We start from the raw sequence: 16,533 nt of genomic DNA on the forward strand, positions 1-16,533 counted from the left end.
AGGATTTAAAAACATTGATAAATACGCTGCTGGAATCTGGGAAGCAGTGCGTTGTTTCCGGACCTTTTCCATCCCCACGGATATGGTTTTTAGTCGTATACGCCAATTACACACCTGGCTTAAGGGATACTGCTGCACGATGGGAATTCCTTTTGTGGATAACTTTGCAGCTTTTACAGACCGACCAGGTCTATTTCTTCGGGACAATTTACATCTTAACAGGTATGGCTCCAGCATCCTCTCCACCAACATGTCTCTTACTCTTGCCTCATGTAGAGCCTTTGATACCTGACGTTGTGTATTTTCGGGGGTTGACTTTTGGGATTGTACGCTCCCCTATCAGACTATGTTCAATGCTCCTCTCCCAGTTTCATTAATTAGTCCCTCAATTGCAAATATGGAACAAACTTCAGCTAACAACCTTTCTGCAATTCCTAGATTATTGTCCAATCACCGTATTGCGAATACTACTTACATGCAGAGAGGTATTGTTAGTAGTAATCTTGTCCCCATAAAATGGAGCTCTGTCAATAGCTCGAAAATGGTTTACTGCTCATTCAGTGCAGCTTCAGGTGCTACCTTGGATACTCCATCTGATATGAATTCCCTTAGCAATGGCATTGGAATAATTCATTTGAATGCTAGAAGCCTGATCCAAAAGTTGGACTTTATTGAAATGTTGGTCTCACAATCAAATGTTGACTTACTGATTGTATCTGAATCGTGGCTGTGTGATTCTGTGCCTGATTCAGATGATCAGTTGATTGGGTACAATATTTATAGAGCTGATAGAGTTGGTAGAGGTGGTGGTATCGCAATTTATGTAAAATGCTGCTTAAATGTTTCTGTGTCCATATCAACCTCTTTCCCAAAACAATATGAATGTCTAGTTTTAAATGTGGTACTTGGTAATAATGCTCATTTAACTCTAGCAGGGGTATATCACCCCCCCCCCCCTCAGCTCCTCCTCGTACTCTATGCAAATTATCTGATATACTGTCTAATTATGCAAACTCTGAATTACTGATTTTGGGAGATTTTAACCTGGATTGGCTTTCACCAGTATCCGATAAATTAAAAGATATTTGTACTGAGCTAAATCTAACTCAGCTGATAACTAAACCAACCCGTCCCAACTTTAAGAATCCAGTAAAATCTACTCTACTAGACATTATTCTAACAAATACCCCCCATAAATACACAGCCAGTGGGGTTTTTTCAAATGATATCAGTGACCACTGCTCTATTGCTTGTATTAGAGATACCAGGCTGAAACACTCTGATCCCTGTATAATCTCTAAGAGAAATTATAAACATTTCTCACAGCAAGCTTTTATCCTTGACTTATATCACTCTGAGCTTTTATCCACTTGCTGCTTTCTGGACCCGGTTTTAGCTCTTGCTTTTTTCTCTTCTATTGTTACCTCTATGTCTGATAAACACGCCCGCTTAAGAAGCACAGAGTAAGAAACCGAACCAGTTCTTGGTTCTCTCCTGAATTGTCAGGTATTTTTCTGCAAAAGAATCGGGCCTGGGCCTTGGCGAGGAAAACAGGTACTCCAGCTGATTGGCTGTTTTTTAGGCAATTGAGAAATAAATGTACTGCAGCTGTCAAAAAGGCAAAATCAAATTACTTCCTTAATGCTATGACAGATTCTGCAGGAGATCCTGCAAAAGTCTGGAAAACCGTTAATTCACTGAAACGGGGGAATTCTGCTGTTTCTCTTCCTAAGCAAATTATCTCAGACTCCTGTATTCTAAGTGAAAAAAATGATATTTGTGATGCTTTTAATAAGCATTTCATCTCTGCTGGTTTTTTATTTGAAAAGAAAAGTGGCCATTGTGGTACTGGCCAGTTAGTTGATTTTTCGTCTTGCTTTTCAACCGTTACTCTGAAAAATGGTAACCCTGTTTTTAGTTTCCAGAAAATAACTGAAGCAGAGGTTCCAGCTGCCCTGTGCGCCATTGATACTAAGAAATCCTTAGGCGCTGACAATTTAGACCCGTACTTACTTAAGTGTGCTGCACCTATCATTGCTGGTTCAGTGACACACATTTTTTATCTAACATTGAGCACAGGAAATATCCCTAAGGTGTGGAAAGCAGCTTTTGTTCTGCCATTACATAAGGGAGGTGACGGTAGTGATTTGGATAACTATCTACCCATCTCTAGGCTCCCTTGTCTGGCAAAGATCCTAGAATCTATAGTCAACAAACAGTTACAATCTTTTCTTTCTGTTAACAGTATTTTTAGCACCAATCAATCTGATTTTAGATCTAAACACAGTACCACATCGGCCACTATGCTTATTGTAAATGATATTGCAAATGCCTTAGATGATAGAAAGCACTGTGCTGCGTTGTTTGTAGATTTGTCAAAAGCTTTTGACACTGTAGACCATGCTATCCTTTTGAGTAAGCTGTCATCTATAGGACTGGGCACTGATGCCTGTCGATGGTTTTATGACTATCTTAAAGATAGAACTCAGGCCGTCATAGTGGAACGGGGTCAAGTCTGACCCCTTACAGTTACTTAAAGGGGTCCCTCAGGGTTCAATAATTGGCCCACTATTGTTCTCACTTTATATAAACAACATTGGTGATGATATCAGATATTGTAAATTCCATTTATATGCAGATGACACAGTGATGTACTCTATTGCTCCAACAGCGGACCAAGCTTTAATGGAGTTGGAGTCTGATTTTAGGATACTACAGGGGTCTCTTTTACAGCTTAAACTTGTTTTAAACTCTAAGAAAACAAACGTCATGTTTTTTTCTAGATCTAAACTCTCAATTAGAAACACTTTTGTAATCACTAGCTTGGATGGTACTCAAATCAAACAGGTATCTGCATATAAATACTTAGGGGTATGGTTAGATGATAGGCTTTCTTTTAAAAAACATGTTACTGAATTGGGAAAAAAGCTCAAATTCAAGATAGGGTTCCTTTACAGAAACAGGGCTTTTCTGTCCTCTGTAAATAGAAAACAAATTGTGCAGGCTACTTTTATGTCAGTTTTAGATTATGGTGACATTATCTATATGCATGCATCGGCAAACACATTAAAATCACTGGATGCTATTTACCATTGTGCACTCAGGTTTATCACGGGTCATAGTTACAAAACTCATCACTGTTTCCTATATCAACATGTGGGTTGGGCCTCTCTATCTGTGAGGCGAGAGCAACATGCTCTCTTGCAACATGCTCTCTTGTTTTTAAAGCACTTCTTTTAAAACTGCCTCCATATATATCATCATTAATTTCCACTAGATGTACAAAAAAAATGTAAAAAATGTACTAATTTTAAAACCAGATCACTGATGTGGATTACATTAGAGACTTCTGTGGTCTCCACAGTGTTGTGTAGAACTGCCTTCAGTTCCTTTGCACCTTATTTATGGAACAAACTGCAGATCCAACTTAAGTTAGACACTCTGGTGTCCCTTGCCCATTTAAAAAAATGTTATGGAGGATCAATATGATGTTGTCTGTGATTGTTTCTGTTGAATTGTGTTTTTTGTTTTGTATGTTTGAAATGTTCTTGTCTGTATATCTAAAACTGTACATGTCAACATGTTTACACAGGGCACAGCCGTAAAAGAGATCCAGGTCTCAGTCTTTTTTTCCCTGTTAAAATAAATATTTTAAAAAACATGTAAATTATTTTCACATGTGAACTTCAAAACATGTTATTCTCCTCACATGTGAAATGGTGGTGTTAACATGTGAAATCTAAATTTAATGGATGTGAAAATATGGTTTCACGTGAAATTTAAGCTCAAATGTGAAAAATACAGATATTTCACAGGTGAAACTGCAAATTTGATATATATATTTTTTTTTGTAAGGGCAAACTGTTTAAGACTATATTGTCTTATGATGCTCCTCCCTCCCTCCCCCCTCCCTCCCCTCCTTACCCCTCCTCCCTACCTCCACCCTGAGGTGGAGGTTATAAGTACCTGTACTCTTGGTAGTCCTCCCCCCACTTGGACTCAGACCTAGAGCAGCACACGGAGGCGACCACCCACTGTATTCAGATTACACTGAGAGAAAACAAAGAACCTCTACGCCACATAGAGGAAGACAAAAGACTGTCCAGTTTCACTCAGACACACAGACAAACAGAGAAACCAACGCCAACCGGATCCAAGATGGTGTCGACTGGGCTACAGATGTTGGGCACGGCCCTGGGGATCATAGGCTGGATCGGCACTATCATCGAATGCGTCATGCCCATGTGGAGGGTCTCCGCCTTCATTGACAGCAACATCATCACATCTCAGACCACCTGGGAGGGACTCTGGATGAGCTGTGTGGTCCAGAGCACGGGCCAGATGCAGTGTAAGATCCACAACTCCATGCTGGCCCTGAGCTCTGACCTGCAGGCTGCCAGAGCCATGACCATCATCGCCATCCTATCCGGCATCATCGGCATCCTGCTGGCTGTAGCCGGGGGAAAGTGCACCAACTGCATGGAGGACGAGGCGTCCAAGGCTAAAGTGGGCGTGGCGTCTGGGGTGGTGTTCATCATTGCAGGGGTCCTGTGTCTGATCCCCGTCTGCTGGTCGGCCCATAGTATCATCCGGGACTTCCACAACCCTTTCCTGTTAAATGCTCAGAAGAGGGAGCTGGGGGGCGCGCTCTACGTGGGCTGGGGGGCAGCTGCCCTGCTGCTGATTGGAGGGGGCCTGCTCTGCTGCAACTGCCCCGACAAGGACGAGGGATCGTACACCGCCAGGTACAACAAGACCCCTCGCTCCGAGACCCGGGGCGCAGCCTCTGGAAAAGACTACGTCTGAGAAAGGAAGAGAGGGAAGAGAGGGAGAGAGAGAAGAATGGAAGAGCAAGAAAGGGAGAGAAGAGAGCGAGGTCTGTCATGAGAGAGCGTCTGTCTGTAGCTGAGATCCAGCTGTGTATATATGGACTCTGTATTCTGGCACTATGGTCACTATAGTGCTGCTGATTTAGGAAGGTTTGATAAAGAGGATATTTGAACGTGATGAGCAAAGAGGAGGTGTCCATGGAAGTTAGAGTTGAAAGTGAACCACAGCTGAAGCTAGGTCTAAAATATAAGTGTTTGCATAAATGTTTTCCTAACCTGTATATTGTTGACCTAGACCAGTAGAAGGAACTGAATTCCTTAAAAACAACCCTGTGCAGTCTGCAACATTGTCCTGGGCTGGTTTGGCTGTCTCTCTCTGTGTGTGTGTGTGTGTGTGTGTGTGTGTGTGTGTGTGTGTGTGTGTGTGTGTGTGTGTGTGTGTGTGTGTGTGTGTGTGTGTGTGTGTGTGTGTGTGTGTGTGTGTGTGTGTGTGTGTGTGTGTGTGTGTGTGTGTGTGTGTGTGTGTGTGTGTGTGTGTGTATGTACATGTTATTGTTAATATTGTCATGTGTATCTTTTCTTAAAGTGTATGAGTTACAGTAGATAGTTGTGAAAATGTAAATAGATATTTTCCTATGTATTTGAATTTATGTTTTGATGGCATTTCATCAACACCATTTCAACATGAGAAGTATTTCAGCACTGTTTCTATCAGGGATATGCAATAACTGCAATAACTTTCATGCAACTAAATAGCAACATATTTCTCAGGTATTTTTCCCTGCAGTTGTACTATCTAAAGGGGGAATTCCTACCCTAGACATACAGTGGGGGAAAAAAGTATTTAGTCAGCCACCAATTGTGCAAGTTCTCCCACTTAAAAAGATGAGAGAGGCCTGTAATTTTCCTCATAGGTACACGTCAACTATGACAGACAGAATGAGAAAAAAAATTCCAGAAAATCACATTGTAGGATTTTTTATGAATTTATTATGGTGGAAAATAAGTATTTGGTCAATAACAAAAGTTTCTCAATACTTTGTTATATACCCTTTGTTGGCAATGACACAGGTCAAACGTTTTCTGTAAGTCTTCACAAGGTTTTCACACACTGTTGCTGGTATTTTTGGCCCATTCCTCCATGCAGATCTCCTCTAGAGCAGTGATGTTTTGGGGCTGTCGCTGGGCAACATGGACTTTCAACTCCCTCCAAAGATTTTCTATGGGGTTGAGATCTGGAGACTGGCTAGGCCACTCCAGGACCTTGAAATGCTTCTTACGAAGCCACTCTTTCATTGCCCGGGCGGTGTGTTTGGGATCATTGTCATGCTGAAAGACACAGCCACGTTACATCTTCAATGCCCTTGCTGATGGAAGGAAGTTTTCACTCAAAATCGCACGATACATGGCCCCATTCATTCTTTCCTATACACGGATCAGTCGTCCTGGTCCCTTTGCAGAAAAACAGCCCCAAAGCATGATGTTTCCACCCCCATGCTTCACAGTAGGTATGGTGTTCTTTGGATGCAACTCAGCATTCTTTGTCCTCCAAACACGACGAGTTGAGTTTTTACCAAAAAGTTCTATTTTGGTTTCATCTGACCATATGACATTCTCCCAATCCTCTTCTGGATCATCCAATTGCACTCTAGCAAACTTCAGATGGGCCTGGACATGTACTGACTTAAGCAGGGGGACACGTCTGGCACTGCAGGATTTGAGTCCCTGGTGGCGTAGTGTGTTACTGATGGTAGGCTTTGTTACTTTGGTCCCAGCTCTCTGCAGGTCATTCACTAGGTCCCCCCGTGTGGTTCTGGGATTTTTGCTCACCGTTCTTGTGATCATTTTGACCCCACGGGGTGAGATCTTGCGTGGAGCCCCAGATCGAGGGAGATTATCAGTGGTCTTGTATGTCTTCCATTTCCTAATAATTGCTCCCACAGTTGATTTCTTCAAACCAAGCTGCTTATCTATTGCAGATTCAGTCTTCCCAGCCTGGTGCAGGTCTACAATTTTGTTTCTGGTGTCCTTTGACAGCTCTTTGGTCTTGGCCATAGTGGAGTTTGGAGTGTGACTGTTTGAGGTTGTGGACAGGTGTCTTTTATACTGATAACAAGTTCAAACAGGTGCCATTAATACAGGTAATGAGTGGAGGACAGAGGAGCCTCTTAAAGAAGAAGTTACAGGTCTGTGAGAGCCAGAAATCTTGCTTGTTTGTAGGTGACCAAATACTTATTTTCCACCATAATTTGCAAATAAATTCATTAAAAATCCTACAATGTGATTTTCAGGAAAAAAAATCTCAATTGGTCTGTCATAGTTGACGTGTACCTATGATGAAAATTACAGGCCTCTCTCATCTTTTTAAGTGGGAGAACTTGCACAATTGGTGGCTGACTAAATACTTTTTTCCCCCACTGTAGACTGTTCTCTCTGCTACCGCACGGCAAGCGGTACCGGAGCGCCAAGTCTAGTTCCAAAAGGATTCTTAACAGCTTCTACCCCCGAGCCATAAGACTGCTGAACAGCTGATCAGATGGCCAGCCGGACTATTTGCATTGACCCCATTCCTTTTTTTACGCTGCTGCTATTCGCTGCTATTATCTATGCATAGTCACTTCACCCCTACCTACATGTACATATTACCTTGACTAACCTGTACCCCCGCACATTGACTCAGTACCGGTACCAGTAGCCTCGGTACCCCCTGTATATAGCCCCGGTACAACCTGTATATAGCCTCGGTACAACCTGTATATAGCCTCATTCTTGTTATTTTATTGTTGCTCTTTTCTCTTTTTTTTTAACTTTAGTTTATTTAGTAAATAATCAAATGGCTACCCAGACTAGTAAATATTTTCTTAACTCTTATTTTTCTTAAAACTGCATTGTTGGTTAAGGGCTTGTAAGTAAGCATTTTACGGTAAGGTGTAATCGGCGCATGTGACAAATACAATTTGATTTGATTTGAGTTAAACACGTGTAAATGGAACGTCCCACTGGGCACAGACATCAGTTCAACATCTAGTTTTGATTTACATTCGGCTGAGTTGTCAACTAACATGAATTCAATGTGAAATCAACAAAAACAACACCATGTCATTGGATTTAGGTTCAAAGTTGGGTTCAAAAACATGAAATGCCCTTATGTTGATGACTTTTTCCAAATCCAATCAGTTTTCCACGTTGATTCAATGTTTGGTTGAAATGACGTGGAAACAACATTGATTCAACCAGTTTTTGCCCAGTGGGGTAATTACAATCTCATGCACTTTTCTCTCTACACGTATTCTGACCTTGAATTTAAGAATGAGAATAGCATGCTATTCACCTGCTATTCATTTGGGGTGGAGATCAAATAAATGAAGTTGTGGCGGAGGTGTGTCTACAGATACGCCATATTCTGACCTTGACTTAATTCCCTCATAATTCCACCACCTTTACGCGCAAAAAAACGATGAATAAGGTCGAGCATCCTGTCGGTTCCAAGTGGAACAACATCTACTTAATTGTTTCCGATAGAAGTAACACCACTCTACGTGCACTGTAATTTACAAATTGATAAGAGCCTCCTGTAGCTCAGTTGGTAGAGCATGGCGCTTGCAATGCCAGGGTTGTGGGTTCGATTCCCATGGGGGGCCAGTACGAAGAATTTACGCACTCACTAACTCTAAATCGCTCTGGATAAGAGCATCTGCTAAATGACTAAAATGTAGTAAGAGCTAGGTAAATGAGAAAGCAGCTTGGATAAGGGAGTTGTAAACATAGGCCTAAACGACAAATGTTTTAAACTGAAGCATATCAACATATCACCTTTTCCACAGTGAAGTTTATGAAATGCTGGCCTTATAATTTGAAGGGATGAAATGTGGCGACCCAAGCTATAGGCTTCTGTAGCAATGCGCAAATGACAGTATAGCACCAAACCTACCGAGTTGGTTTATGATTTCTAGAATATTTTAATTATATACCCTGACTTTTTACTGTATTTAAATATATATTTATCGGTAGCCACCATCAGTTATATCCACATACATTTATAACTGTGACTTAAGTGTTAGTTTCCTTACATTTTGCATCATTCCATTACATCGTTAGTTTACCTTTCTTTCCTCTGTCTCGTTTGTCTGGTTGTTCCTGAGGATCACTAGCAATAATGGATCATATTAGGCGAACATATTACAAGTTGTGCAATAATTTGGGACATGCAGCCTATTTGAATCATTATGGAACGCATACATAGCGGTTTAAACCTGGAGCCTGGCGCACGGTTTAAGACGACTGGACCGTTGTCATCACAGTTCTATGATTAGTGAGGATTATTAGGGTAGATTTATAAGACTGCTGTTTAACCCCTATTGTACACTTTTCTCAACTTCTGATATTTCACGGATTGAACAATTGAATTTGGCAACTTTCAGGATGAATCAAACTACTGTATTTTTGATTCACCAATATGTCTAGCACATAAAGGCTCTACAAAACCATTTTTTAAATTATAATTCATAATTGCTTTCCTAACCCTAAATAATATACAAGATCAGAGTATTTTTAAATCTACTAATTGGTGCTGAAAAGGAGATGTGTATTTGCATGGCTTTCTTTCATTGATCCCTAATATTCTGCAAGTTCTCTCCATATATTCTAATTAAAGGTACAGTACCAGTCAAAGGTTTGGACACACCTACTCATGTCAGGGTTTTTCTTTATTTGTACTATTTGCTCATTGTAGAATAATAGTGAAGACATCAAAACTATGAAATAACACATATGGAATCATGTAGTAAACCAAAAAAGTGTTAAACAAATCAAAATATATTTTATATTTGAGATTCTTCAAATAGCCACCCTTTGCCTTGATGACAGCTTTGCACAATCTTGGCATTCTCTCAACCAGCTTCACCTGGAATGATTTTCCAACAGTCTTGAAAGAGTTTCCACATATGCTGAGCACTTGTTGGCTGCTTTTCCTTCACTCTGCAGTCCGACTCATCACAAACCATCTCAATTGGGTTGAGGTCGGGGGATTGTGGAGGCAAGGTCATCTGATGCAGCACTCCATCGCTCCCCTTCTTGGTAAAATAGCCCTTACACAGCCTGGAGGTGTGTTGGGTCATAAACCCCTGTGTAGCTCAGTTGGTAGAGCATGGTGTTTGCAATGCCAGGGTTGTGGGTTCAATTCCCACGGGGGGCCAGTATGTATACCCCACCCCCCCCAAAAAAAAGCCACAGTGGTTGGAAACAAACATCTCCAATCTGGACTCCAGACCAAAGGACAAATTTCCACCGATCTAATGTCCATTGCTTGTGTTTCTTGGCTCAAGCAAGTCTCTTCTTATTATTGGTATCCTTTAGTAGTGGTTTCTTTGCAGCAGTTCGACCATGAAGGCCTGATTCACTCTGTCTCCTCTGAACAGTTGATGTTGAGATGTGTCTGTTACTTGAACTCTGTGAAGCATTTATTTTGGCTGGAATTTCTGAGGCTGGTAACTCTAATGAACTTATCCTCTGCAGCAGAGGTAACTCTGGGTCTTCCATTCCTGTGGCGGTCCTCATGCGAGCTAGTTTCATCAAAGCGCTTGATGGTTTTTGCGACTGCACTTGAAGAAACTTTCAAAGTTCTTGAAATTTTCCAGATTGACTGACCTTCATGTCTTAAAGTAATGATGGACTGTTGTTTCTCTTTGCTTATTTGAGCTGTTCTTTTGTATACCCCACTACCTAGTCACAACACAACTGATTGGCTCAAACGCATTAAGAAGGAAAGAAATTCCACAAATTAACTTTTAGGAAGGCACACCTGTTAATTGAAATGCATTCCAGGGGACTACGTCATGAAGCTAGTTGAGAGAATGCCAAGAGTGTGCAAAGCTTTCATCAAGGCAAAGGCAAACTTTGAAGAATCTCAAATATAAAATATATTTTGATTTGTTTAACACTTTTTTGGTTACTACATGATTCCACGTGTATTATTTCACACTTTAGTTTTGATGTCTTCACTATTATTCAACAATGTAGAAAATAGTACAAATAAAGAAAAACCCTTGAATGAGTAGGTGTGTCCAAGCTTTTGACTGGTACTGTGTACCAAATGTAAAGGGAAGGCTTTTGATAAATGTACTGAAAACCCTATTGAATGAAAACTCCACAAGAAGTAGGAGGGTTTTCAGCGGTTTATTCAGTGCGCGCAAGGGAACCACGCCTGGAAAGCACATTATACATAAGGTAATTCTGATTACCAACTACTGAGAAGTGCGTAGGAAAGGCATGTGTAGGAGAGGCGTACGTTTCCTAAGTCTGAATCAGGCCCTAAATTACTGGCTATTAGTTATAACCTAAGGGAAGTTGCTTTGCATGGTATAAACTAGTATTTCCCTTGTCAAATAGGAGAGCAGGATTTAACAGGAAGCCATTTTGAACAAAGCCTGTTTGGAGAAGACGGAACTCACTCCAACCCACTGGTTATCTTGAATTCAAATTGTTTGGCGTATTCAAGATAAGCCAACCAGTGTGTTGTAATTTTGCATTTTCAAAATATAGTTTTTTTCTCTCAGTGCACCTGGAAATAGCCTACTATGTGTGAACTGCTCTTTATTCAATTGAACAAAAGCCATTTTGGAAAACAACTTGAGAAGGACCCATAGTCTTGACTCACCCATCGGTACTAGGTGTGGCACAGTAAAGGAACCTGGGGTGGATAGTTCTCAACAGGACTGGAGGTTGGGGTTGTATTTGAATAAGTACAATATTTTATGTACTCAACTGACTGATCTGGTATAATTTGTCTACAGTGTAATATTGAAATCCCAGGTGGTGTTTTATGGGGAGAGAGAGAGAGAGAGAGAGAGAGAGAGAGAGAGAGAGAGAGAGAGAGAGAGAGAGAGAGAGAGAGAGAGAGAGAGAGAGAGAGAGAGAGAGAGAGAGAGAGAGAGAGAGAGAGAGAGAGAGAGAGAGAGAGAGAGAGAGAGAGAGAGAGAGAGAGAGAGAGAGAGAGAGAGAGAGAGAGAGAGAGAGAGAGAGAGAGAGAGAGAGAGAGAGAGAGAGAGAGAGAGAGAGAGAGAGAGAGAGAGAGAGAGAGAGAGAGAGAGAGAGAGAGAGAGAGAGAGAGAGAGAGAGAGAGAGAGAGAGAGAGAGAGAGAGAGAGAGAGAGAGAGAGAGAGAGAGAGAGAGAGAGAGAGAGATGAAAAAACAACTCCTCCCTATTCCGTCACTTTAACACAGTAAACCCTAAAAGTCAGAGACGTAGATGAGGTGAGTTCTTCATTGTCAACATCTACCCTGTTCAGGCTATACTCTCCTGTCTCTCTCTATCTCTCCTTCCATCAGCTTAATCCGTCCATACTACCAGGGCTCCATCAGGATGGTGTCGGCTGGGCTACAGATGCTGGGCACGGCCCTGGCGATCGTCGGCTGGCTGGGAAGCATCATCATCTGTGCTCTGCCCATGTGGAAGGTGACAGCCTTCATTGGAGCCAACATCGTCACCGCTCAGGTCATCTGGGCAGGGTTATAGATGAACTGTGTGACCCAGAGCACGGGACAGATGCAGTGTAAGGTCTACGACTCCCTCCTGGCCTTGCCCCAGGACCTGCAGGCCGCCAAGGCTCTGATCATAATCGCCATAATCGCTGGCGTGTTCGCCATCCTGCTGGGCATCGCTGGCGGGAAGTGCACCAACTTCGTGGATAACGAGAGGTCCAAGGCCAAGGTTGCCATCGCTAGCGGAATCGTCTTCCTCATTGCTGCCCTTCTGGTCCTGGTCCCTGTCTGCTGGTCGGCCAACACCATCATCCGAGACTTCTACAACCCCCTTTTGGTCGAGGCCCAGAGGAGGGAGCTGGGAGCCTCACTCTACATCGGCTGGGGCTCCGCATGGCTGATGATCCTGGGCGGGGCGCTCCTCTGCAGCTCCTGCCCCCCCCAGCGATGAGAACCACGATGTCAAGTATTCCAAGGCTGCTAGCTCCGTGGCTGGCAGCAGCAAGGCCTACGTCTAGAGGGTTAGACACACCACAGACCAGACCACCACAGACCAGCACCAGGGGATGAGGGGATGGACAGCCAGCCTGGTGAGAGGACTGAAGGGAAGTGGTGTTGAAACTCTCCAGGTTGTTCACTGTGCTGTTTTAATGTTTTTACTGAAGCTTTTGCCACATTCTTCGCACTAATGAAGTTTCTCTCGTGTGAATTTGCTGATGGAGTTTTTTTGCTTTTACTGTCGTGCTCGACTGTGGTACCAAAGTGAAATATAAGGGTCAATGTATGAGTGTGTTAACAGTGTGTTGGCTAAAGTATGTACTTTTCTAGTTAGTGTAAAATGTGATGTCAGTTGCTGTGCAAATCATTTATTCAAATGTAGAAGAATCCTTCTCTAGGACCTCAGAGAAAAAGTATACAATCAAGCATCGTAAAAACAGAATTCCACTCAATCTTGAACAACATTGTTATCATTTTTAAAGCATGGTTTTGGACTTTCCAGAATTTTAAGTTGTAAAACAACTGGCACGTTCATGAATTAGGGAAGGTTTAATTTAACTGTTCTATTAATATTGTTTTATGTTTTTGTATGTTGCCTTCCGACTGTCACATGGATATCTTTTGTTTTTTTATCACTCAGTACTACCATATATTATTATTAATATTATTATTATTATTATTATTATTATTATTATTATTATCTGCATCCTAAGGCATATTTTAAACCAATATATTAAGGATTCTATTATTCCAAATAAATGTTTTTAATAAACAGTTATATTTCCAAGTCAGACCTTTATTTCAGGTTTTAAAAAATGTAGATATTTTTTAAACTTTAACTCATAATGACAGTTTATTTTCCTGAGGGGAATAGCACAATGTGTATGTATGTGTGTCACAAACACACACACCGAAAGTCTGTGTAGTGTGACACACCGAAAAACAACTTGTTGGGCAGTGCTGAATTCAAATAATTGTGCATGAAGGAATCTGTGCAAACAGGTATGTTATTAAGAGATGTGACGATGTGGCCTACTTCAGAGTGGATGCTACAAATGGAGGGAGAGGGAGAAGAGGTAGAATCAGAGAGGGGAGAGGGAGAAGAGGTAGAAACAGAGAGGGAGAGGGAGAAGAGGTAGAAACTGAGAGGGAGAGGGAGAAGAGGTAGAATCAGAGAGGGAGAGGGAGAAGAGGTAGAAACTGAGAGGGAGAGGGAGAAGAGGTAGAATCAGAGAGGGAGAGGGAGAAGAGGTAGAAACAGAGAGGGAGAGGGAGAAGAGGTAGAATCAGAGAGGGAGAGGGAGAAGAGGTAGAAACAGAGAGGGAGAGAGGGAAAAGAAGTAGAATCAGAGAGGGGGAGAGGGAGAAGAGGTAGAATCAGAGAGGGAGAGGGGCTTTGAGTGTGTGCAGAGGTAACTGGGTCTTCCAGTCCTGTGGCAATCCTCATGCGAGCTAGTTTCATCATAGCTCTTGATGGTTTTTGCGACTGCACTTGAAGAAACTTTCAAAGTTCTTGAAATTTTCCGGATTGACTGACCTTCATGTCTTAAAGTAATGATGGACTGTTGTTTCTCTTTGCTTATTTGAGCTGTTATTTTGTATACCCCACTACCTAGTCACAACACAACTGATAGGCTCAAACGCATTAAGAAGGAAAGAAATTCCACAAATTAACTTTTAGGAAGGCACACCTGTTAATTGAAATGCATTCAAGGTGACTACCTCATGAAGCTAGTTGAGAGAATGCCAAGAGTGTGCAAAGCTGTCATCAAGGCAAAGGCAAACTTTGAAGAATCTCAAATATAAAATATATTTTGATTTGTTTAACACTTTTTTGGTTACTACATGATTCCACGTGTATTATTTCACACTTTAGTTTTGATGTCTTCACTATTATTCAACAATGTAGAAAATAGTACAAAGAAAGAAAAACCCTTGAATGAGTAGGTGTGTCCAAGCTTTTGACTGGTACTGTACACCAAATGTAAAGGGAAGGCTTTTGATAAATGTACTGAAAACCCTATTGAATAAAAACTCCACAAGAAGTAGGAGGGTTTTCAGCGGTTTATTCAGTGCGCGCGCAAGGGAACCACGCCTGGAAAGCACATTATACATAAGGTAATTCTGATTACCAACTACTGAGAAGTGCGTATGAAAGGCATGTGTAGGAGAGGCGTACGTTTCCTAAGTCTGAATCAGTTGTATTTGAATAAGTACAATATTGTATGTACTCAACTGACTGATCTGGTATAATTTGTCTACACTGTCAATATTGAAATCCCAGGTGGTGTTTTCATGGAAGAGAGAGAGAGAGAGAGAGAGAGAGAGAGAGAGAGAGAGAGAGAGAGAGAGAGAGAGAGAGAGAGAGAGAGAGAGAGAGAGAGAGAGAGAGAGAGAGAGAGAGAGAGAGAAGTGGGTTGTAATGGATAGGTTAATAAAACCGGTGTATGGGGCATTTTCTTGCAGAGTAAAGTGCTCCTGTCCTATCCTCAGACTCCCAAAGTGAATAGGTATTCACTGTTTTAGTTTACTTTTTAATGCTCACATTTATAACAAAAAGTGCACATTTTCAATACCAAATCAAAAATCTAAGTTGGGCCTTTGAGAACATTATTCTGCCAGTAAATCATACATTACATAAGTAGTATCTATTTTTGGCATGTGACGAAATACACCTGTTTGTCTTGTTTTTTTTATTCTTGACCCTTTAGACAGGTCACAGGTGTATTTCCTCCTTAAAGGACAATCATATTTTGAAAGTTATATATGTTGAAAACTTGAGTGCTGACAAGCAAAACATTGTGGGACTATGTCAATAATGGACTAATGAAACATATACCAAAAGATAGTTTTTGTGCTGAGTTTTCCTTTAAGGTAAAACTACTCAAATGTATGTATTCATTGCCTCCTACTGCACTGAGGAGGCATAACACTCTGGTCTCATGAGGATACATTTAAATTTCAGCAGTGGAGTAAAAGTAAAAATACCTTAATAGAAAATGACTCAAGTAAAAGTAAAAGTTACCCAGTAAAATACTACTTGAGTAAAAGTCTAAAAGTATCTTGTTGTGGAAAGAAGTACTCAATTGTCATACTTGAGTAAAAGTCCAAGTAAATGCTATACATCAAATTCCTTATATTAAGCAAACAAGACTGCACGAGTATTATTATTATTATTATTATTATTATTATTTACTGACGAGTATTATTATTATTATTATTATTATTTACTAATTATTGTTATTATTATTATTATTATTATTATTATTTACTGACGATTATTATTATTATTTATTTATTTTTACGGACAGCCAGGGGCACTCAGACATCATTAACAAATGCAGTATTTGTGTTTAGTGAGTCCGCCAGATCAGAGGCAGTAGGGATGACACGTTATTATTGATAGGTGAGTGAATTGGACCATAAATCTGTCCTGCCTGAGCATTTGAAATGTAACGAGTACTTTTAGGTTTCAGGGAAAATGTATGGGTGTAAAAAGTACATATTTTCTTTAGGAATGCAGTGGAATAAAAGTAAAAGTTGTAAAAATATCTAAATAGTAAAGTACAGATACCCCACAAAACTACTTACATAAGTTGTACTTTTACTTAAGTACTTTACACCACTGCATTTCAGTCTTTTACCAAGATCCAGAGTTTATGTCACTCTCTGTAAAGATAGTTTGGGAAATACTATACTGAAGTTAATACTGTGTGTGTGTGTGTGT

General features: G+C 40.9%; 1 pseudogene; it reads left to right on the forward strand.

Moving 5' to 3' along the window:
• The first annotated feature begins 4,008 nt into the window (after nt 1–4,008).
• Nucleotides 4,009–13,440, forward strand: LOC121541987 (annotated as a pseudogene).
• Nucleotides 13,441–16,533: the final 3,093 nt, after the last annotated feature.

Source organism: Coregonus clupeaformis, chromosome 27, assembly GCF_020615455.1.
Source record: "Coregonus clupeaformis isolate EN_2021a chromosome 27, ASM2061545v1, whole genome shotgun sequence".
NCBI classification, from domain to species: Eukaryota; Metazoa; Chordata; class Actinopteri; order Salmoniformes; family Salmonidae; genus Coregonus; species Coregonus clupeaformis.